The sequence below is a fragment of the Dermacentor variabilis genome, chromosome 1 (genome assembly GCF_050947875.1).
Source record: "Dermacentor variabilis isolate Ectoservices chromosome 1, ASM5094787v1, whole genome shotgun sequence".
Classification (NCBI taxonomy): domain Eukaryota; kingdom Metazoa; phylum Arthropoda; class Arachnida; order Ixodida; family Ixodidae; genus Dermacentor; species Dermacentor variabilis.
The window spans coordinates 191,900,954-191,922,399 of NC_134568.1; positions in this window are offsets into that span (position 1 = coordinate 191,900,954).

Below are 21,446 nucleotides of genomic sequence, written 5' to 3' on the forward strand. Positions count from 1 at the left end.
CTTACGTAGAACCCCATATGTTCACGGGCGAGTGCGCGTGGATCAAGCAAGCCGTGGAAGCTCATAGCGTGTGTCTGCCGGTAGCAAAAGTGCTTATTGAAGGACCTTTCGGAGCGCTTGAGACGGAGGCGGCAGTGACATCTATGCTGCCACCCCAGTACCCGTACCTATTTTCAAACAGGTCCGATCACCTCCTGCGCGAGAAGGGGCTTTTGTTTGGTGAAGCTAGTGTTCAGGCCTTAACCAGATCGAAGGTTCGGGAGCTCGCTGCAAAGGCGGTAGTTGCGGGGCCGACGTTATCAAACAACGAAAAAGGGTCAGAGGCGCAGCAAGCTGATATTCAGAGCACGCCCGAACAGAATAAAATTGAGTCTGTAGCGTTGAAGGCGCCAGATACTGGAGAGGAAAATCCCGACGCGGGAAAGTTAGAAGAGCTATCTACTGATTTGCTCATCGCGCCTACGTCAGACGGACTTGATAGGTTGCTAAAAGTCAGCCGGACGGCTTTGATAGCCGAACAAAAAAAGGATGGCAGCCTGGAAAACGTGCGCTGCAATGTCAAAGAAGGTATCGCCAGGAAAACTGCGCGTTTTGTGGAAAGAGGTGGAGTCCTGTACCGGAAGTATCTAGACCGCCGAGGAGTGGAGTTCGATCAGCTGGTCGTGCCTCAATGCTATCGTCAGGATCTGTTGCGCTTGTCACATGGGGGTTCGTGGTCCGGACACCTAGGAGTTAAGAAAACTAAGGACCGTCTCTTGCAAGAGTACTATTGGCCAGGGTGTTTTCGGGACGCAGACCATTTCGTGAGGACATGTGACACTTGTCAGCGGGTGGGCAAACCAGGGGACAAATCGAGGGCGCCGTTGAAATTGGTACCTATCATTACGGAGCCTTTTAGACGGCTCGTTATTGATACAGTGGGACCTCTGCCGGTAACAGCCACGGGGTACAGACACATTTTGACTGTGATCTGCCCAGCGACAAAGTTCCCTGAAGCAGTGCCGCTTAAAGAACTCAGCTCAGTTGAGATAGTTAATGCACTACTGTCCATATTTGCGCGAGTTGGTTTTCCTGCAGAAATTCAATCAGATCAGGGCACAGTGTTTACTAGCGCTTTGACGACAACTTTTCTCGAAAGGTGTGGGGTAAAGCTGCTACACAGCTCAGTGTACCACCCACAGTCGAATTCCGTTGAGAAGCTCCACTCCGTCATGAAGCGCGTGTTGAGAGCCTTGTGTTTTGAACATCAAACTGACTGGGAGCTGTGTCTGCCTGGGGTGATGTTTGCTTTAAGGACCGCGCCGCATGCGGCTACGGGGTTTTCGCCAGCTGAACTGGTGTACGGTCGCTCGCTTCGATCTCCGCTTCGCATGCTTCGAGAATCATGGGAAGGTAGGGGCGACGACCCAGTCGTGGTGGAGTACGTGCTTAAGCTCCTCGAACGCTTAAGAAGGGCACAGGAGTTGTCAGGTGAAGCAATGACAAAGGCCCAGCAGAGGGCCAAGGTTTATTATGATCGGACAGCCAGGGCCCGTCGTTTTGAGGTTGGCGATGAGGTCATGATATTGCGCACATCGCTAAACAACAAACTAGACGTGCAGTGGGAGGGCCCAGCACGAACTGTTCAGAAACTGTCGGACGTTAACTACGTGGTAAGTCTGCCAGGAAAGCGGAAAGCACAGCAAGTTTACCACTGTAATCTGCTCAAACCTTATAGACAAAGGGAAGCAGTGGTGTGCATGATGGTAAACGTTCCTGAAGAGCTTCCGGTCGAGCTTCCAGGACTAGGCTCAGTGACGAACAGGGAAGACACCGGTCAAGTCATTAGTGACCTTATCAGTAAAGCACCGCTGTCGCCCGAGCAGAAAACCGAACTACACCAGCTATTACAAGAGTTTCAAGGTCTGTTCTCTGAGAGGCCTGGTAGGACTTCTGTACTTACTCATGATATAGAACTTACCTCCCCAGAGCCAGTACGATCCAAGGCGTATCGGTTGTCACCCCGCCAGAGCGATATTATGGAGGCTGAGGTAAAGAAAATGCTACAGCTCGGTGTTATTGAGGCAGGTGAGAGTGATTATACCTCCCCTTTGATTTTAGTTGAGGTACCGGGCAAGGAACCTCGTCCTTGCGTCGACTACCGCAGGCTTAATTCCATCACTAAGGATCAAATTTATCCGATCCCTAACATCGAGGAGCGCCTTGAGAAAGTTAGTAGCGCTCAGTTTATTTCCACCCTAGATCTTGTCAGGGGTTATTGGCAGGTTCCACTTACAGAAGAGGCTAGTAGGTATGCGGCGTTCATTTCACCAATGGGAACATTCCGTCCTAAAGTGTTGAGTTTTGGTTTGAAGAACGCGCCATACTGTTTTTCAAGTCTCATGGATAAAGTGTTGCGGGGACAGCAAGAATTCGCTTTACCGTATCTAGACGACGTAGCGATATTCTCCGCATCCTGGTCTGAGCATATGACACACTTGCGGGCAGTGCTAACCCGCCTGCGCGAAGCAGGCTTGACAGTAAAGGCTCCTAAATGCCAGTTAGCACAGGCCGAGGTTGTCTACCTCGGTCACGTGATTGGTCAGGGTCGTCGCCGCCCCTCTGAAATAAAAGTGGCCGCTGTGCGAGACTTTCCGCAACCGCGCACAAAGACCGATATTCGGTCGTTCTTAGGTGTCGCCGGCTACTATCAGAGGTACATCCCTAGGTACTCTGATATCGCGGCTCCCCTGACGGATGCTCTAAGAAAGACAGAGCCTCAAACAGTCGTCTGGGACGAGACAAAGGAAAGAGCTTTTAGCGCCCTAAAGAGTGCCCTAACAAGCCAGCCTGTGCTACGATCGCCAGACTATACAAAAGGGTTCATTGTTCAGTGCGATGCTGGTGAGCGAGGCATGGGCGTTGTACTGTGCCAACGGGAAAATGGAGAAGTAGAACACCCCGTCCTGTATGCTAGTCGTAAGCTGACCAGTCGTGAGCAGGCGTATAGCGCCACCGAGAAAGAGTGTGCATGTCTCGTGTGGGCCGTTCAGAAATTGTCATGCTATCTAGCCGGCTCGAGGTTTATCATTGAGACAGATCACTGCCCTCTCCAATGGCTGCAGACCATCTCTCCCAAAAAATGGTCGCCTCCTGCGCTGGAGCCTCGCTTTACAACAATATTCCTTTGAGGTGCGTTACAAAAAGGGGAGTCTCAACGGTAACGCCGATGGCTTAAGTCGAAGCCCCTAACGTAGGAATCAGCCTCAAAATTGTTTGTTACTGATGTTTTTCTTCCTGAGGCAGGATTTTTTTTAACATATTGCTTTTGTTTAGTGTTTCAAAGTGATGATATGCTTTCTAGTGCAATTTTTCAATTTGTGGACGCGTTCTGAGTGATGCTAGACTACTGTAAGGAACTAGGCAGTGGTATAAAAAGGGGAAAGAGCCTGGCAGGGCTTAGTGAGGGTTGTGCCGTGCTTGCTGACTGAGCGGTTGAGTTTTCAGCGTAGTTCTAACGCTTGCCGGGAACGAGAACAAAAATGTGAACTCTCCCGAAGTCACTTTGCAGTGTCCCGTGCGAACCTGAACGAGAGAACGAGGCCTTCTCTGTGCGCTGCGCTCAAGAAACGTCAAGGGACGCCCGACTTCGGTTATGAGCATCATCGAGCGACATCCCTCCGGACAGCGGATGCAGTCCCCTGTCCATCGGGATCTCCTTTCCCCGGCGGGGCGGTCTGTTGCGTTTCGCCTGCGACACGTGGTTTTGCCGGCGCGACGGCGGCGGGGCGGCGGACATTTTGGCCCGATCGTCGTCACCGCAACACTCATCGCCAGGTGTTTCCAGGCGCGTCTGCGGCGATGCGACCGCCTAGGGATTTCGTTCCAGTCATTGTGCCCGAAACAGGCGATGCCAAAGCAGGGATCTCATTCCAGTTATTGGGCCCGAAACAGGCGATGCCAAAGCAGGGATCTCGTTCCAGTCATTGTGCCCGAAACAGGCGAAGCCAAAGCAGGGACCATCTTCTCGTTACAGTCATTGTGTCCGACCGGCAGCGCCACGACAGTGTGCTGCGCAGCGCCACGACAGTGTGCTGCGCAGCGCCACGACCAGTTGCTACGAGATCTTGCGCAGCGCCACGACATGGTGCTACGGCATCGCTACGACAGTGTGCGTCACCATTAGCCCATTGTACATTCACGTGCTCGTCTTTTTAGGGGTTCCTTCTTGCCCTCAACTGCGAGAGTATAAAAACAGCTGCCCCCGGACGCCAGAGGAGGGCTCCGATTTCTTCCGTTGAGTGAAGTGCTCTCCCGTCTCTCTACTTCGGTCAAACCTGACCGCCAACTCTTTGCGATGTTAAAATAAACAAGTTGTTTCGTTGTTACCTGTCGACTCATGCTTTGCCGGGACCTTCGGATGCTTGCAGTTGTACCCCAGGCCGCCAGGCCAACGCTACCCTTGGGGCTTGCGACCCAGGTACAACCACGGGCGTCAGCGCCGAGTTCCCAACAGATCGTACCAGCAGTCCGATTCAAACAAAGCCGTCTCCATCGCTTTTTTCCTTTGAAACTGAGTATGCTGAACATTGACCGGAGGCTTTTGAGACTAGGATAATGCTTCTTATTTAACAGAAGCCTTTGCGTACAGGGCAGCAAATCACTGTGACTCTTGCACGTGTTCTTAATTTCACCTTGACACAGGACTGTGCTCCGACCTTTAGCATTCCTTGTCTACCTCCCTCCATATAGCTGCGTTTTATTAACGATCGGACTATTCACCCATAATCGTGTTACTACACAGCTTTCTTCCTCTTCGCTACTTTAGCCTCAACATAACTCCGCTTTCTGTTTCAATAATTCTCTGGTCTATGAAATCGAACGGTAGTAAATGTTAAATTGAATTTTCCGAAACAATATTCTTATTCTCTCTCTCTTCTAAATATTAATGCAGCACTTTTATTTAGCTCTTCTTTCCTTAGAGCTGCTTTTTTCATACTCATAAAACAATAGTTAGGTTGAAGCTCGAGCATACTTTCTGTTAGGAATCCTCAGTCGCTACTATTGTTTCGGGCGCTATGTTCTATAACAATTCCCGATAAAAAAAAAAAACACTGATTTCCTTCTTTGTCGTTGACACTCACGAAGCTCCGTCCTCGCTATCCCTGGGATCGGTCATTCGGTGAGAGAAATCATATGAAATTAATAACATTGTAGTAAAGAATCCTGAGAAAGTATACGGGCTTGGTACTTGAAGTAATGCAGAACGGTCGTGGCGTGGTTCATTGTCACCAACTATTCTCACACCACCAGTGTATCTTCCATTAAACTGTTTCTTTTCAATCTGATCTCCCCCACAGATGAAGTACAGCCTGCCCTGTGCCTATTTCATGATGTCTTCTTCACAGATCGACAGCCAGCTTAAGTACACCCTCCTTTCTGCGACATCATATGTCTTATCTCGTGTCGGCAGTCGTTATAACGTTCAACTCCAGACCTGCCATGAAATTCACCACCCATTTCTGTGACGTCGTGAAGGCATTGAGAGTATCTTAAATAAATAAATAAATAAATAAATAAATAAATAAATAAATAAATAAATAAATAAATAAATTGGTGGACACCTTGTGTTCCGAACATCATCATTGCATTGAGCGCACTGCGCGCTGATTCCTCCAATGTTATCCCGCTGCGTTATTTCCACCAAACAAATCAAATAAATATCCCAGATTTCGGGAGACACGTTGCTCATTTGTTTCTTGAACCCTTGAGCTTGCCATTACCGAGGATCGGAGTGGGAACAAGCATGGCCCACGTTTACGAACAGCATACCTTTCCCAGTCCACTACACATTTGGCAGCTCAATGACGAATCCTCCGCCATAGAAGCCTTAGCTAAACAGCGTCGCGTTCTGGAGCTTAAGTTTCTATGCTCTGGCCCAAATTAACGCAGGTTCTTCATTCCTAGTTTCTCCGAGCTAGGCCGGAAAAGAAGATATTCGCACGGCGCAGCGCCTATCGTGCTTCGAGCCACGAGCGATGTTTTTCTTGCGTGACTCAAAGGCACGTAACCGCCGGTGAAGCTCCAGCTTTTCACACTGCTGTCGCAGCAGAAACATCCGATGCAAAACAAGACACCCAACAGAAACATCCTCGGCGTTGTTGATGTTGTCTAATAGAAACAGCACAGCAGGTCTCATTAAAACTTGCATCCGCCAACATGCCACGGACAGGGAAAAAAAGTTATTTCGTCAAAAAAGCATGGGCAGATAGAGGTGACAAAAACAATTGAAAGGAAATACGAAGAACGGGACGCTGGAAGAACGTAAAACAATGCTCAGTGAAGACAACTTTTTCACGGGCGACAATAAAGAAAGGGAAAAAGAAGCAGAATGTACCTGGGGAGAAGTACCGAAAAGGAGAAAAAGAAAGAAAGAAGAAGAGAGGCGAAAGAAAGAGAACTGGCAAGATCCCCCGGTTCCGCAGCTGGCGCCGCCGCCAGGTTTCTTTTCCCGCCTTTTCCGTCCTGTGCTGCGTGCCGTACCACTTATGCAAAAAGCCCCCTAACTGTCGTCCGCAACGCGAAAACAGCAGACAACGGAAGCAGGGGGTGCGCGAGAAGAATAAAGAAAAACAAGAAAGCTTGCTCATTGGATGGGTGCTGATGACGTGTGCGAACGCGCGAATCCCATTGGCTCGTGATGTGATAGCGATTGCAACAGCCGCTGGCACTTGCGTCGTCTGCTAACGTCTGGCGCGCCCGCGTTTCGCCAAAGCAAAGATCATCCCCGCGCGCGCACACGACGGGTATACGCGAAGGCGCGCGGGCGTACAGGAGAGAGAGAAAAAAATGAAAATGATCGGGGAAACAAACAAACAAAAAGAAAGAGGAGAGAATGAAGGTTAGCTTCAGCTGGCGCCGTGTTTCGATTTTGATTAGAAAAGGCAGCGCGTGAAAGAAAACGAAAAGAAAAACAGCAGAGAGAGAGGGAGAGGAAAAGACGCAAGTTGAATACCAACGGGGGAGCAGGTACAAAAGCGAGAAATCAAAATGCACTCAATCCGTTCACACTTTCTACCCCCCTAAGCTGGCTTTGTTATCACGTTCATATTACTACACCGATACAGGGAACAAATTACGATCCCTTAAGGCCGCCCATACGGAGAGTAGTCGAAGCACTCGCCAGGTTTCCCTCCGCGGCACGTCATTCGTTCGACGCCTTCAAATTTTGAGCCAGGATCGAAAGTTGGCGCGATCGCACACCGCTTGCTTCTATACATGCTCTCTCTCTCTCTCTCTCTCTCTCTCTCTCTATATATATATATATATATATATATATATATATATATATATATATATATATATATATATATATATATATATTAAACACGCCATGAGATAGGAAACAAAACATTGCAACGGCGGCGTAGTGCGGCGAACAAGTGCATCGCCGCACATGTATAGCGACGCCGTTGAGGGGTATCAAACGCGCGGCGGAGCATGCGGCGAGAAGGCGAGCGCTTGGGGAAACAGGCAGAGTCCAGGATTTCGCCAGGTCCTGTTGCTGCTGCAGGCGTGTAGCTTCTCCCGTCTGCTCCCCTGATTCCATCGTTTCCTCGTCGGTTATTCACTCCCGAGTAAGTTGCGCGCGTTATCGCTGCTCCGTTCCTTTCGTCGGCTTCCCTTTTCGCGGTGAAAGTGGAAGCGAGATGTCGATGAAGGTTGCTCTTTCTTTCTCCCGCACTCTTCTTTTTTTCGCGAGGAGTGAATGCGACGAGAAAAAGGTTTGCTACATTCTTTTTACTAAAAGTGGCTCCTAAGACATTCCGCTTGAGGAATCGTGGTAGGAAACCTGCAGGGAAAACAAATTTTCAAGTTGTTCAGATGTTCAAGCTGGAGTTTACATTCACGCATGAATACAGTACAGGTTTTTCACCTAGACTGCACGTGCCGGCTCATCTACGTTTTTGCACCTGAATAGCATTCCCTCGCGAAACAAGAACTGGGCAGACAGCCTCTCATGTCACTGCGACGGCGTCGAACGTGGCTCCAATTGAAAAAAAGAAATAATGAAATTGGGAGAGTTTATGTGCCAAAACACCGATATGATTATGAGGCACGCCGTAGGGGGTTGCTCCGGACTAATTCTGACAACCTGGGGTTCTTTAACGCGCCCCCCAATGCACGGTACACGAACGTTCTTGCATTTCGCCCCCATCGAAGTGCGGGCGCCGCGGCCGGGATTGGAGCCAGCGAACTCGCCGCTAAGCCACCGCGCCGGTTGTCACTCCGATTCAACACACCGAAGTAGTATTTAATCGTTTTGAGGACCGCACACATACCTGCCGTGGTTGCTTAGTGGCTTTGGCGTTGTGCTGCTAAGCACGAGGTCGCGGGATCGAATCCTCGCCGCGGCAGCCGCACTTACGTTGACGTGGGCGAAATTCGAAAACGCCCGTGCACTGGGCGCACGTTAAAGAACCTCAGGTGGTCAGAATTAACCTGGGCTCACCCACTATGGCGTGCCTCAAGATCAGATCGGGGTTTTGGCACGTAAAACCCCAGATTGTAATTTAATTTAAAGGACCACACTCGGGCTACCTCCGACCCCGAAGGTTAGGGTGAGCGTTATGTAGTCTCAGAAGTATTTTTCTCCTTTGCCAAGGTCTCTTTCTTTCTTGCTTGCTTTCTATATTTTGCGAGAGCGTGACTGCAGGAGGGCTCAAACGTACGTATACTCGTATCGTGGCTGTTCTCGTTTGTTACACATAACATGCTTGGTTACACTCAGCCGCAATTTTTTTTTTCTTCTAAAGGCAGTAAATGCAGAACAAAATCAATTGCAATGGCTGCCTAAGAGGGCAGCTCTTACTGCGTAGGCGACAAACTCAAATGCACAGTGCACCATTCTATTGCTGCCAGCATGCTCGCGTGCCGAAGTATATAGTTGCTATGTCGCCCTTCTTCCGAAAACAGAAACTCTTTCGTGGTCAGGTGTCCAACGCTGCACCAGTCTGCATTCGCCCCATTAAGACGAGCTCAACGCAGGCGGTATTCAAACTCGTGGCTATGGGCTACGTAGAGAAAGAATACTTTATCAAGAAGGGGCACTGTGATGCTTAGATGCCTAGATGTGCCTAACTATATACAGGGTCTCTTTTTTTTTTGTTTTTTAGATAATATAGATCTTCTTAATCAGGCTATAAACGCAGAGAACGTGCCGTTTTTTAAAGACGTGTTCGTAGGCGTGGTGGACATACTTTGCCTCTAATAACGTGAGCTTCTGAAGAATAGTTAACACGAATTCGTTGATTAGCTTTTTAGTAGTGTCTTAGGGGCAGTTTCTTAAATGGCAAATTTGGAGCTACATCAGAAGAAATTCGGAGGTAGTCACATTTTAATGCACCGACATTTTTTTTTTAGAAAATCTTGCAAGTCGCACCTCGTTTGAAATGTTCATCGTCAAATTTCAACGCTAAATCGAGGCAATCACCATCGGAACCGAGCGCATGGGAAGCGCATGAAAGGCGGTCCCGCTGTTACGTCAGACCGAAACGCCCCGTGACGACAAGCGCAGGGAAGCTTGAAACTGAACGTCTCGGGGGCAGTCGCGGCAGCTAATGATACGGCGCCGCATTGGCTGGTAAACATGAGAGGTCGTGGGCCGTGTCAGGATTTGCCGCGACATGCCATCATTCAAACTTCCTTCCACATTGCCCTCTGACGCGCCGTGTAATGCGCTCGGTTCCGATATTCTCTCGATTGAGCGTTGAAATTCGATGATGAATATTGCGAATTAGGTACGAACTTCAATATTAAAAAAAAAATGGGTGCGCATTAAAATATAACTGCCTCCAAGCTTTCCACTTAGACATCTGCCAACAAAGCCCTACAAAAAGCTTAATTATTAAATTTTTGTTAATCAGTCTTCTGAAGCTCACGTTATTTGCGGCAAAGCATGTATACCTCGCCTAAAAACTCCCCTGTTAGTACGGTACGTTCGTTTTGCTCACAAAGTTCTTATAAAAGATACGTATTGTTTAAAAAAAAATCAGAGGACACCCAAGCACTTATGATTTGTGAATACGAAAGCGTTAATGTCCAATTGAACGCCACTGAGCGGTCCTTCGAGTTCTGCGCGGCGAATAATGTACCTTTCCTAAGGCAGAAATCCAGCGCTACTTTTTCGACGAGGACGCAGAAAGGACACGGCAGGACGTGCGCCCGTCCTGTTGTCTTTCTGCGTCCTCGTCAAAAAAAACAAAAAAAACTAGCACTGGATTGCTGTCTTAACAAAGAAAAATGCATCACCCCGCAACGTGTTTTATTAATGAGTAATGTACCATAGCAGTACGTGCTGCCCGAGCCAGCTAGCAGCGGCAGCCTGCGGTGCCAACACCGCATGCCACCGACGCCCAGCGCGACGAGAGAGACCGAGGAAGCTGCAGCGGACACCAAGGCCGGCAGGCGCGCGCAGCAGCTAAGTCCAGTAGGGGTGATATATATATATATATATATATATATATATATATATATATATATATATATATATATATATATATCCGCTAGAGCGAGACGGCGGCACCCGCACGCGCGCGTCACGCGACTGTGTCGCCGACGACAACGCGTCTCGCCCCACGGGGTCGCGTCACCGTATCTTCTCAGTGAAGGCGCGTTGGTGACGTGGCGTCGCGGCGACGCCCTCTCCCTTTGCGCAGCACCATTTCGCCCGGTCTGCTCCGTCGAGGCGCGCTCGTGACGTGGCGTCACGCTGCTACAGAGGCCGGCGTTTTCGTTCAATGGGTCATTTGATGCTTTCGCTTTAAAAAACAAACACCCTGCGTAGTACTGTAGGCGGAGGCAGTTTGTAAGCACTAAGAGTAGGAACAAGACGCGTCCCTATTTTTCACGCCTACAGGTAAAATCTTTTATTTATTTGCGTACTCTCAGGGCCCGTGGGCATTGCAGAGAAGAAGTGCTTTAACAATAAATTGCTAAGTGCGTTTTTAAAGGCGGCAGAATCTTCGGTTGTAGCGACGGAGGCGGGAAATTGGTTCCAGACACTGCTTGTTTTGCGGCAAAAAGGCATCGCAAGCGTTAGTGCGGCATAACATAATTTTAACTTTCAAATGATGATCCATGCGTGACGACACATAATCTGGGGGGAGGGAAAGGTCATCTATAACGGCTGATTTAGTGTAACAAATTTTATTAAATAATGAAGTCTAAGCAGAAATATTTGCGTCTCTATTGAAGTGTCCAGAGACATAAATTAACTTTTATTGATGAAACATTGACGTAGCGAGGGTAATTAACATGTATCGGACGGCGCGGTCCTGAGGCAGTCATATTAGAAACGCAATTAACAGAACGCTACCAAAATGGTTTTGTGGAAGGGCTCAGACGTGAATACGGCTTCCGTGTGGAAGCCGGTATGGCTAACCCCTTCGACAACATTGGAGTTAAAAAAAAAAAGAAAAGCAAGAACTAGCAAAGAAAAAAAAAACGGTCGAGTCATGTCCCTCGATGCCCGCTGAAGCCAACGTAGCATTTTACTTCCATAGCAATTTGTGCGATAGAGTTCGTATCACATGTGATATTATTGGTATCTGCCGCTAACGCGTGGTGTAGTAGCTTTGGCTATAATTGGCTTGCGGAAGAATGTCGCGGTTGTATGACGCTCACAATTACCGAGCAAACAGAAATCTTCAAGATCCCTTTGTTGAATGCAGTGAACGTTCTGAATTGTGTCCTTGCATGTGTTAGGACTTGCTATAGGAGGTGAGAACGTCTCTCAATATTTGCAAAATTAAACGCAGGCAGCACCTTTGCCACCGCAGCCAGGTTACCGACTACCTAATTTAGTTTGCGCGCCACCATCGAAACATACGCTTGTGTATACCCTCCATATGTATGTCGCTTCTCTGACTACCTTATTCATGGTCGTCACATGATGTCACAAGTTATAAGGTGATTTCATTTAGTATGTGTGTCTTAAATGCTAGCATTTGAATCATGTTGCAGAAAGTGTTCCGATTCACGTGAAAAACACTGCTGAGCCTTCGTGGTATGTCAAGGGTGGCATGCAGTGATTTAAAAAAAAGAATGAACACGCATATTTAAATGAGATATGACCGTCATACAAGTGAAGCAAGAAGTTAGTAGCTTCTTGAATATTTGTGATTTACGGGTGGCATAAAAGAATAATGTTCTCTTTCCTGCTATTTGTATCACGTTCACAAAAACGAGATAACAGAAACGGGAGTGCGGCCCCAAGAAACTTCCGGTCACGGGCCTTATCTGTCTACTGCGACGGAACGCAAAGCGCGTGCTGAGTTGTTTGACCCTGCAGAGAGTCTATTTTTACGTTTTCAGATAAAAGACATGCGCATTACGCCTCAAGACTAATACATATAATTTTTTGTATTACTTACGGCAACCTAGACTTGTAAAATCACCGTTATATATAGCGAAGAAGGGTTGAAACTCTGCGGGCTTAGGTTTTAACGCGCTCCCGGTACTCGATATCTCCGCCAATGCCATTTTTCGCTCGCCGCATTTAGCGGGCTACATCAGTGAGCAAAACCGGAATCCGTCCAGGGCCCGTGTTTGTAAACAGCGAAAGGGTCGTGTCAGTGTCCCACCGACGTCGTGCATTTTCATTTTTCTGGAAGCCCTAGGACTCCGTCACAGGCGATGTTGATATCACTAAGGTAGGAAGCCTTGTGGTGCGCACGTTTACAGAGATTTAATTGATGCTTAAATGGTAAACGTGGCCCGCCATGGTGGCGTAGTGGCTGTGGCGTTGCGCTGCTGAGCCCGAGGGCGCGGGATCGAATCCCGACCACGGCGGCCGCACTTCGACGGGGACGCAATGCAAAAACAGCCGTGTACCGTTCATTGGGTGCACGTTGAAAAACCCCAGGTGGTCCAGATTAATCCGGAGTTCCACGCACGCCGGTCCTCATAATCATATCGTGGTTTTGGCACGTAAGACCCCAGTGTTCTTAAATGTCAAATGCTACCTTTTTTTTTTTTTTTTTACAGAGACTGAGTCGCATCACGTGCTAGACACGGGCATATAATTGGGCTTATAGGGCATATAATTGTTATGTTCTCTCCAAGAGCATGGTGGTCGCTTAAATTCCTTTAAGAGAAAGCCAATGGACAGAAACTTGTGAATGTTATGAAGAAAAAAGAAAAGAACAAGAAACAACGGCTTGAGCAATCAACCGTGGTCGATATTCGAAACCACTGTATCGTTTAAGCTAGGCCGCAGGACGGAGCTCATTGAAAGCAGAAGGACGCATAAGGTGCGCATTTGCTGGATGCGCCGTGGGCCAAGCAGCGCGCTTGCTAGTTAAAAGAAGCCAGAGCACGAGCACGCCCCGTTGTTCCCGTAGCGGTTTCATATAAAAGGAAGCGTGCGTCTGAATAAAGCTGGCCTGCTCTTGTTTCCTGCGCTGCCGCCAGCGAAACTCCCCAAAACACTCTCCAGCAAAGCAGGCCTGCGTCGAAAAAAAAAAACGCGTGGCTTCTTTCTCCGCACTCATTTACGACTTAAAAGAATACACCCCAAAATGAATTTATCCGCGTAACCAAAGGGGGGTGGGGAAGGGGGGGGGTGGAAAGCGGCAAAAACGAAACAGACGCCCCAGGCTGAAGCCGCGCAGCCTTTCCTGTTTATTGCAGAGTTTCCGAGAGAACGAGCTGTTTTCCATCTGCGATGACGTCACAAAGTCAAATAAACATCCGCGAAAACGTTGCAGATGCGTCTTACAAACGGCACAACGGGACAAACAAGAGCCCGACCGCCGCTTCGCTTCAGTCTGGAAAATGAGAAAGAAAAAGCGGCAGCGAAACGAAAAACGCCAGTCCTAAATGACCGAAGCATAACGCAGACACGCCGCTTCACGGCGCTCGATGATCACGTTAAACAGAAAGGCACCCGCTTAGCCCCGGACGGGAAGAGAAAAGCGCGCTAAAGGGGGGAGGGAGGAGAGCATATAACACGCCATGGCTTGCGAAATGCTCCCCCTGCTCGATGCACTGGGATTTTTTTTCCCGCATCAATTTCTTTTTCTTTTATTTCGGAACAAAGAGGGAATGTAGGAAAGGCTTCGGTAGACCACGGACAGACAGCGGTGGGGCATGCCACGAAACTTCTCTCTCCAGCGCGCCAGGACGACGTTTCAAACAGGCGCCTCGCACATCGTCTAAAATGCGCTACAGTCTCCAGTGCGACTTCGACAGCGCGTGTTAGGTCAAAATGAGTGCCAGGACTGTCTCTGCAATTTTTGCCTGGCTTCTTGTCGAACTGTGACCGTTGGCATCTTGTCACCTGCCTTATTCGGCTCGCGCCCGGAAGACACGCAGTCAAGGCCGCGCGCTCAAGATTATTTCGTTGCACGGAAAGTTATACGTTACATAGAGAAACGGTCATAACATATCGCAGGCATAGATAGAAAGTTTATTGCGGAACCAACACAAAAATAAACAAGGGGGGGGCGAAATTATCACCTTAATGATTTTTACGCAATACGTACAGACTCCCGCACTTTTAATTATATCGCGCGATCACACTATTCATGTGCGTAGCTCTCAAGGGAAGAGCGTGGCGGAAGACGCTTGCACAGGAGAGTGCTTTGTACGCCTGCCCGTTCTTCTGCTGGTCTCGCAGAATATAGCCACTGTAAGGCGCTAAAATAGATCCCCCCCCCCCATAATGCATCAATAAATAAATGCATCATTGTTGCATACCCCCTTTGAACGAAATACTGCTGTTGTACCTGTCCAACGAGTTATATACTGCGCGAAATGCAATGACAAAAACAAGAGTTGAATGACTGGCGTATCATGTCGACTCATGTTAGATTTTCATCCCATATAATAAATAACAAGAGGGGGGGGGATCTTATAAGTGAAAACTGGTGGCATTTTATATGCAATGCCTCATGACTTCAAATGTACCAAGAAGTTGGAAGAATGTCGACATACTGATTTATAAAAGGGGGGACATAAAGAACTGAAGAATTATAAGCCCATGAGCGTGCTTTCACCATTATATAAGATATTTACAGAGGCAATTTCCAAAAGAATCAGGGCAACACTTCAGTCAACCAAGAAAACAGACTGAATTCAGAAATGGGTATTCTATAATATATCACTTCCGTACCATCAATCAGCTAATTCAGAAATCTTTGGATACAACCAACTTCTCTATATGGCTTTCATAGACTACGAAAATGCATTTGATTCAGTAGAGATGTCAGCAGTCATAGAGACACTGCTTAATTATGGAGTCAGGAGGCACACGCAAAAATCTTGGAACAGGTTTATAAGTCCACAGCTACCCTAATTCTCCATAAGAAAAGTGAATAAATACAAGGAAGAGCTCGGGCAAGCAGTTCACCTTAGGAAAGTTAATATGCGTTATGAAGATCGTTAGACCACTGTGTCGAACAATTATCATATGAATTATTGGAACATAGAGTATTGAAACTACCTTAAATGAGTAAAGCAAGAAGAGGATAAAAAATATGACGTGAAAATTAGGTACTGCCCATCAACACTGATGTACAAAAATAGAAGCCGCAAAGATGATTTTGATCTTGTTTTACCATATGCTGACACCTTCGTTTGCTAATCTGTATAGCAATTGCCCTGAAAAGGTGGTAGTGTCTGTTTTTATCCAGGAGAAGATTTAACTATGGTACTTTTCTTTTGAGGATTGTTACAATATTGTTTCCAAGAAGTATGCATAATGTCACTGTGGTGAAGATGATTAAATATATGGTGTAATATTCTGAGTAGGTGAAATAAGTTTTCTGCAGTCTGAATACTCATGAACTGCACTGGGATTGAAACATAATGTACCAATGCACACCATCACAAGAAAGTAAAGGCTTCAGAAGAGCTCCTAGCGACTGCCAGCTGGCCTTTATTGTATTAAGGTGCACATCTGCGATATTTGTCTCAGATCATATTATCAGTTCTTGTTCTTAAGACTAGGTTTCTATTTTACAGATGTTCCAAAGCATCGCAAGGCAACAAAGCGTTGCGTCTTGCTGTCAACAAAGCCACTGCGGTGACCACCTCGTCGTGTGGGAACAGCACCAACAGCGGCCTCCAGGACAACTGCGGTGCAGACAGCAATGAGGAGGATCCATCAGCCAGGGATGTGAGCACATTGGAAGCCACTACGTCTTTGCAAGCTGCAGGAACACTTTTGCCTGCCAGCTATAGCAAGAGATATGCTCCCCCACTGAACGCTGTTGTTGTTGCACTGCTGATAGCGAAGAAGAGGGTTTACCAGCCAGAAATAGGGGTGAAAATGCTAGTTCTGCGTTTGTGTTGAGCACAAAGAAGCCAGAGAACCTTAATCTTCAAGCGTCAGTGGCAACTGAATCGCATCGCTGCCACAGTTTTGATAACAGTGCGTGGGCAATGTCAGACAAAGAGGCAAGCGAATCTGCTTGTTCACTAACTGTGGTGGGAACACCAGGTGATGAGAACACTGTCTTCCAGATAGCAGCTGTATCTGAGTGCTGCCCTCCTCACACTGTTATCATTGATAATGTGGACTTGCTAAAGTATCAGATAGAAGAATGTGTTAGTTGTCCACCAGCTGTTGACACACCAAGATCGAAAAACATTTTCCCGCTAGGGGCTGTATTTAAGCCTTATTCGAACTCACACAGTCGTAGTACTCAGCAAGCAGGTTTATTTGGCTCAGAAAGAACGTAGAGACATTATTCCAAGACGCGTGCTGCATGCACCGACGGCTGCAGACCTGCGGTTTGTACTAGAAGGCTGGTAAAAATAAGCGCAGGAAAAGATGAAAATGCAGAAAGTTTGATTCCTCAGTGATGATCCAAACAGACCACTCACAAGAAAAACGACAAAAGATGCTCTATGGCATAGCTTTAGTCGTCACCAGCGATATGGGAGCAGCAGCCAGAGCAGTGTGGCGACTTTTGGGGTTCTCAAGCCATGGAAACTCTGAGACTATCTGCAGTGTTGCCCACCCACATCTTGCAGGAAGAATACTCTACTTTATGGCTGACCAAGCGCATGTGTTGAAGAACTTTCGTTCCCAACTATTGCGATCAATTTGTTTTTATTTGAGCGATGACACAGACAGAGTGCACAACCTTCCTAGAAACAAGATTGACATTGATGATGTTAAAAAAGTCCTTGAACATGAGAGTGAGAGTGACTTGAAGGTAGCGAGTGGTCTTTCCGATATTCATGTGAATAGTGGGCATTTTACTACTACGAAGACAAGCATAGCAGTGAAGCTTTTTCGAGATGCACCTCCTGTCATTCGCTGCCTAATCAAAAAATGAGTCCTGCTTGAAAGGGCAGAACAACTGCATGGTTTTTAGACCTGTTGCGGAAATGATGCCACCTAATGTCATCCCGACACCCTGTGCTTGCTCTTAGCAAAGGTTTTAATGACAAATACAGAGAAGTTGTACAAGTGATTGGCCTTGCTAACGACACAGTGCGGCATATGAAGATGTGGACTACATCACACTGGAAGCCCTCTCAAACAGACCTTCTGATTTCCACATCGGTTGTGCTGAGCCTTTCGTAAGAGTTTCTGGATAAGCACAGATACGTCCTGACTGGCCGCTTAGTTCAATACTGCATTGAGAACATCTCTGTTTTTCCACTAAGGAAACCTGTTCTAACAGCATATGATGTAAAATGTGCCCTGAAGCTCAAGTGTGTTGGACAGTTTTTGCACACTCCCAAGTCAACAAGCTATGACGTGGATGACAGTTTCTGTCTTACTAACCTTTCGGGCCCTACCCTCAAGGACAAACCAGCAGAGTTTGCAGATGATGACGAAAAGCTGGAGGACTTGCTTGAATATGTCAGAGATGTAGAGCGTGATATTCCAGCCTACCTTGGAGGCTTTCTTGTCAAAGCGCCTCTTAAGGTAACACGAAACTGTCAGCCTTGCAGAAAAGCATAGTTGGAACTGGTGATGGTGATTAGAACACTCTAATTGACCTAAAAGAGTCTGTTTAAGGTGCTCATAACATCCTTTGGCCAAGAAACGTTGTCGTGAGTGTTCTTTTGGAGTACGAAGAGCGGTTCAAAGGTTTCGTCACAGCTGATAATACTCTAGATTTGAAAACACCGCACAGATCAATTTGCAACTTTCTTGAAACAAACGTGGAGGCATTTATGTTGCATGTGATCAACACCAAGAAAATGTGGTAAAGATGTTCCTGGAGAAGTATGTGCGCTCACGCTTAAAAATGCATCTGCGACAACAGAGGGCAGGAAGTATTGCAGGACACTCAAGTAAAACATGTGGATGAGTAAGTCTTGAGTAAAGTGTATATATAATGACGACATACAGCTGTGGCCGCACAAAAGTTCCCCGCGTACGTGGGAATAATACCTTGGTTACAGAAATAGCGACACACCGAAATCATCTGCAAAGTTGGATTACGTGGTAAGAAAACGAAGGTTTTCATTAAGAAAGCCTTGCATAAAACATTTTGTTCCAAACGATGATTTCCGTGGTCGTCGGAAGCAGTATTTTGCGCGACAACGTTATTGAACAGTAGCAAGTTTTAGAAGAACCGAAGCGTTTTGCGACGTTAACGTACATCGAGATTAAGTTCTACTGCATGTTTTTTGCACGCATGCGCACATAATGCTGCGAGAAAGAAAATATTTTCGGTGGCACGACCACAAAAACAAAGGCGAGCAGCTTAAGGCGAGGTACGACCCCGTCATGTGCGATTACATAACGCACATATGTGCGGGAAATTGGCGTCGTAGGCTCAAATCCGCGGCGCAAAAGCCGCGAAGGCTTACGACACTGCGGTCACGGCATTAAAAATATCAATATTCATGTTTTAGAGAGTGCAGTGTGCTAGCTCTGCACGCTAACAAAGTCCCTTATCGGCATTGACCCGCGAATGAGAATCAATATGGCGGCCCGCCAAGTTTAGCGGTGACTATAGGGATGGCAATTGGTTTGCCTGCCAAATCAGGCGGCCATTAGTGGCGTCACTGATGGAGATGTAAGCATCCTAAAACCGGGCGGAGGCGTGTGTGTATGAAGGCTCCCTAGTGTAGCTGGCCTTTTCACGAGGGGGCAGCACTATCTGACTGCATAAATGAGGACCACAGCAAGATGTTCAGCAGAACACTATGAAAGAGTTAGTTAGCCGAGAAAATGCTCATCATAATCAGCTCAAGTTCCCCATTATGACGAATAGTTCTTAACTGAATCGCCCTTTGCCCGAAAATCAGGGGGGGGGGGGGGCGTCCTGGTCAATTCCTGTTCTGCTGAAGAAGCGTGTTTTGTCGCTCAGTCGGCCTGATCAGTGTAGTTGCACCAGGACCCATTGACCTCCGGCAGGTCTTGAGCTTGAAAAAGGCGTCACTACTAGCCTGAAAAATGAAGTTGGCTTGGTAGGAGATTACGACCGAGCACCACGTATGAGGACCCAAAACCGAAGCTCCACTAACTGAAAGTGTTAGTGGCGCGTTTTGTGCAATCAATATGTAATACGCAAGCGAAAACAAGTTCACGCATCATCTGATTCAGCTGCGACATAAAAAAATCGTGAAATGGCGCATTAGGCAAAGGGTAATGAACGTCTACTAAGACTGATCGCAAAAACTAAATGAAGAAAAAACAAAAACGGCATCATACGATACTAAGAATAAATGACGTTGGTTCGCTGAAACGCAAACTTGGCGTTAGCGCCGACAACGAATCGGCGAAGCAAATACGAAGCACATGCTCTATAGATGTTGGCTGCCCTTCAATTAGATCCGGTAGCTGAGCTTCGACCCTGCGATGAAATTCGCATTTTAGAGCTTTGTTCGCATGCATGTTTTGTGCAGTCGTCCCACGTATTCTTCCTTTTCATTCTTCTTGTATCTATACAGCATGTCATTACGCTTTTCCCAACGAGGAAGCGAATGCTAAACACCTATATCTGCTTGTAGAAATCATCAAATAAAAGAAGGCAGCTCTTATTTTTTTTACCTAGAGTATCAGCACGCAAGAAATCGTGAAAATGAGGTCACTACAAATAATTTCTGCGATCAAAAAATAACGAAACAGAAAAAAAGAATAGTGCCGAACATGACCAATCACCTCCCCTCCTCTGCCCATTTCGCATACGTATAAAAAAGGGGCAGAAAAGGAGTCCGGGCTGAAACAGTTTCTTGGGTCCAGCAAGAAGAGGCGCCAATCGTCGTCGGCGATTAGAGGCCCGTGTGCGAGATCTGCGCGCCGGAATACGACGCGCACACGGCCAGCAGCGCCCGGCGGCCTTTTCAGCTGAATAGAAAGCGCTCAAGAACGAGGAGACGCTCGAGGGCGCGCTGGCCACAAGAAGCAGGACCGCCGGCATCGATCACTCGCGCGTGGCCGCACCGCGGCTCCTCGAAAATGAATTTCTCACACCGCACTTGCACGGTGTTGCCTGGGGCCGCAGCCACCTGGATCTCTTACGCAAAGCCCGCGCGCATAATTCCGCGAGCAGCACACACCGACGAAGGAAATTTCTCCGCTCGTTACGGCGGAATTTTTTAACTGTCTACGCTCTTCTCGTCCCTCCGGTTCAATTGATGACGGCCATTCGCAAGCAGCTGTCATGTTGGCCGATTGCACCTAAAGCGCTAATGTAACGAACGATACGTAGATCGGCGATACGCACGAGTTCGCTAATCATAAGCGTTGAAGCACATGCCACAATTTATGGTGCAGCGCTGTTTTTCGTAACAAATGCTACATATGTTACGTCGATTGTTGCTTTTGGCTGAAGAATATCGCTCATTATTTTGTTGGCATCACTTCCTCCCACTCTTAAGTTTCCCTTTTGCCACCAAGCTTCGTTTTACAGTTTTCCTCTTTGGCATTTAGCTGTATTCCACCAAACGCGGCATTACAATACATGAGAAATCATCTCCGGCAATAATAGCTAGGTTTCAGACATCTAGCATTTACTGCTAGATGTCTGCATGCAAGTAGAAAACATTTAAAGTAGGAAACACACGCACCGCTATGAAATCGAAGCAATTAAGTATACTTTAGCGTCAGCAAATCCCTGCCTTTTAATAACTTTCACGAGGAAATGAACCCGTGAGAAGTTATTAGTGGTCTAGGTTTAAATACGAAAGAAGGAAGAATCGATGGGTTTCCTCGTGTCGTCTACAAATTTTTTGGTGGATCGACTGCGTGAGTTAGATCAGCGATACTGTTGAGTTGAGTTGAGTTGTTGTAGGCTACTGGTGGGGTTAGCCTTGCAGTTGCTGCCGGCAATTGCTCCACCGTAGCGACACTTAAAATAAATAAATCACATAATCCGACACAGACCTCCCAACTACAAATGGTCACTCCTCAGTTCACCATGTGGAAGCCAAATCCGTGTCCTGAGGAGTCACCATTTGTAATTGGGAGGTCTGTGTCTGATTATGTGATT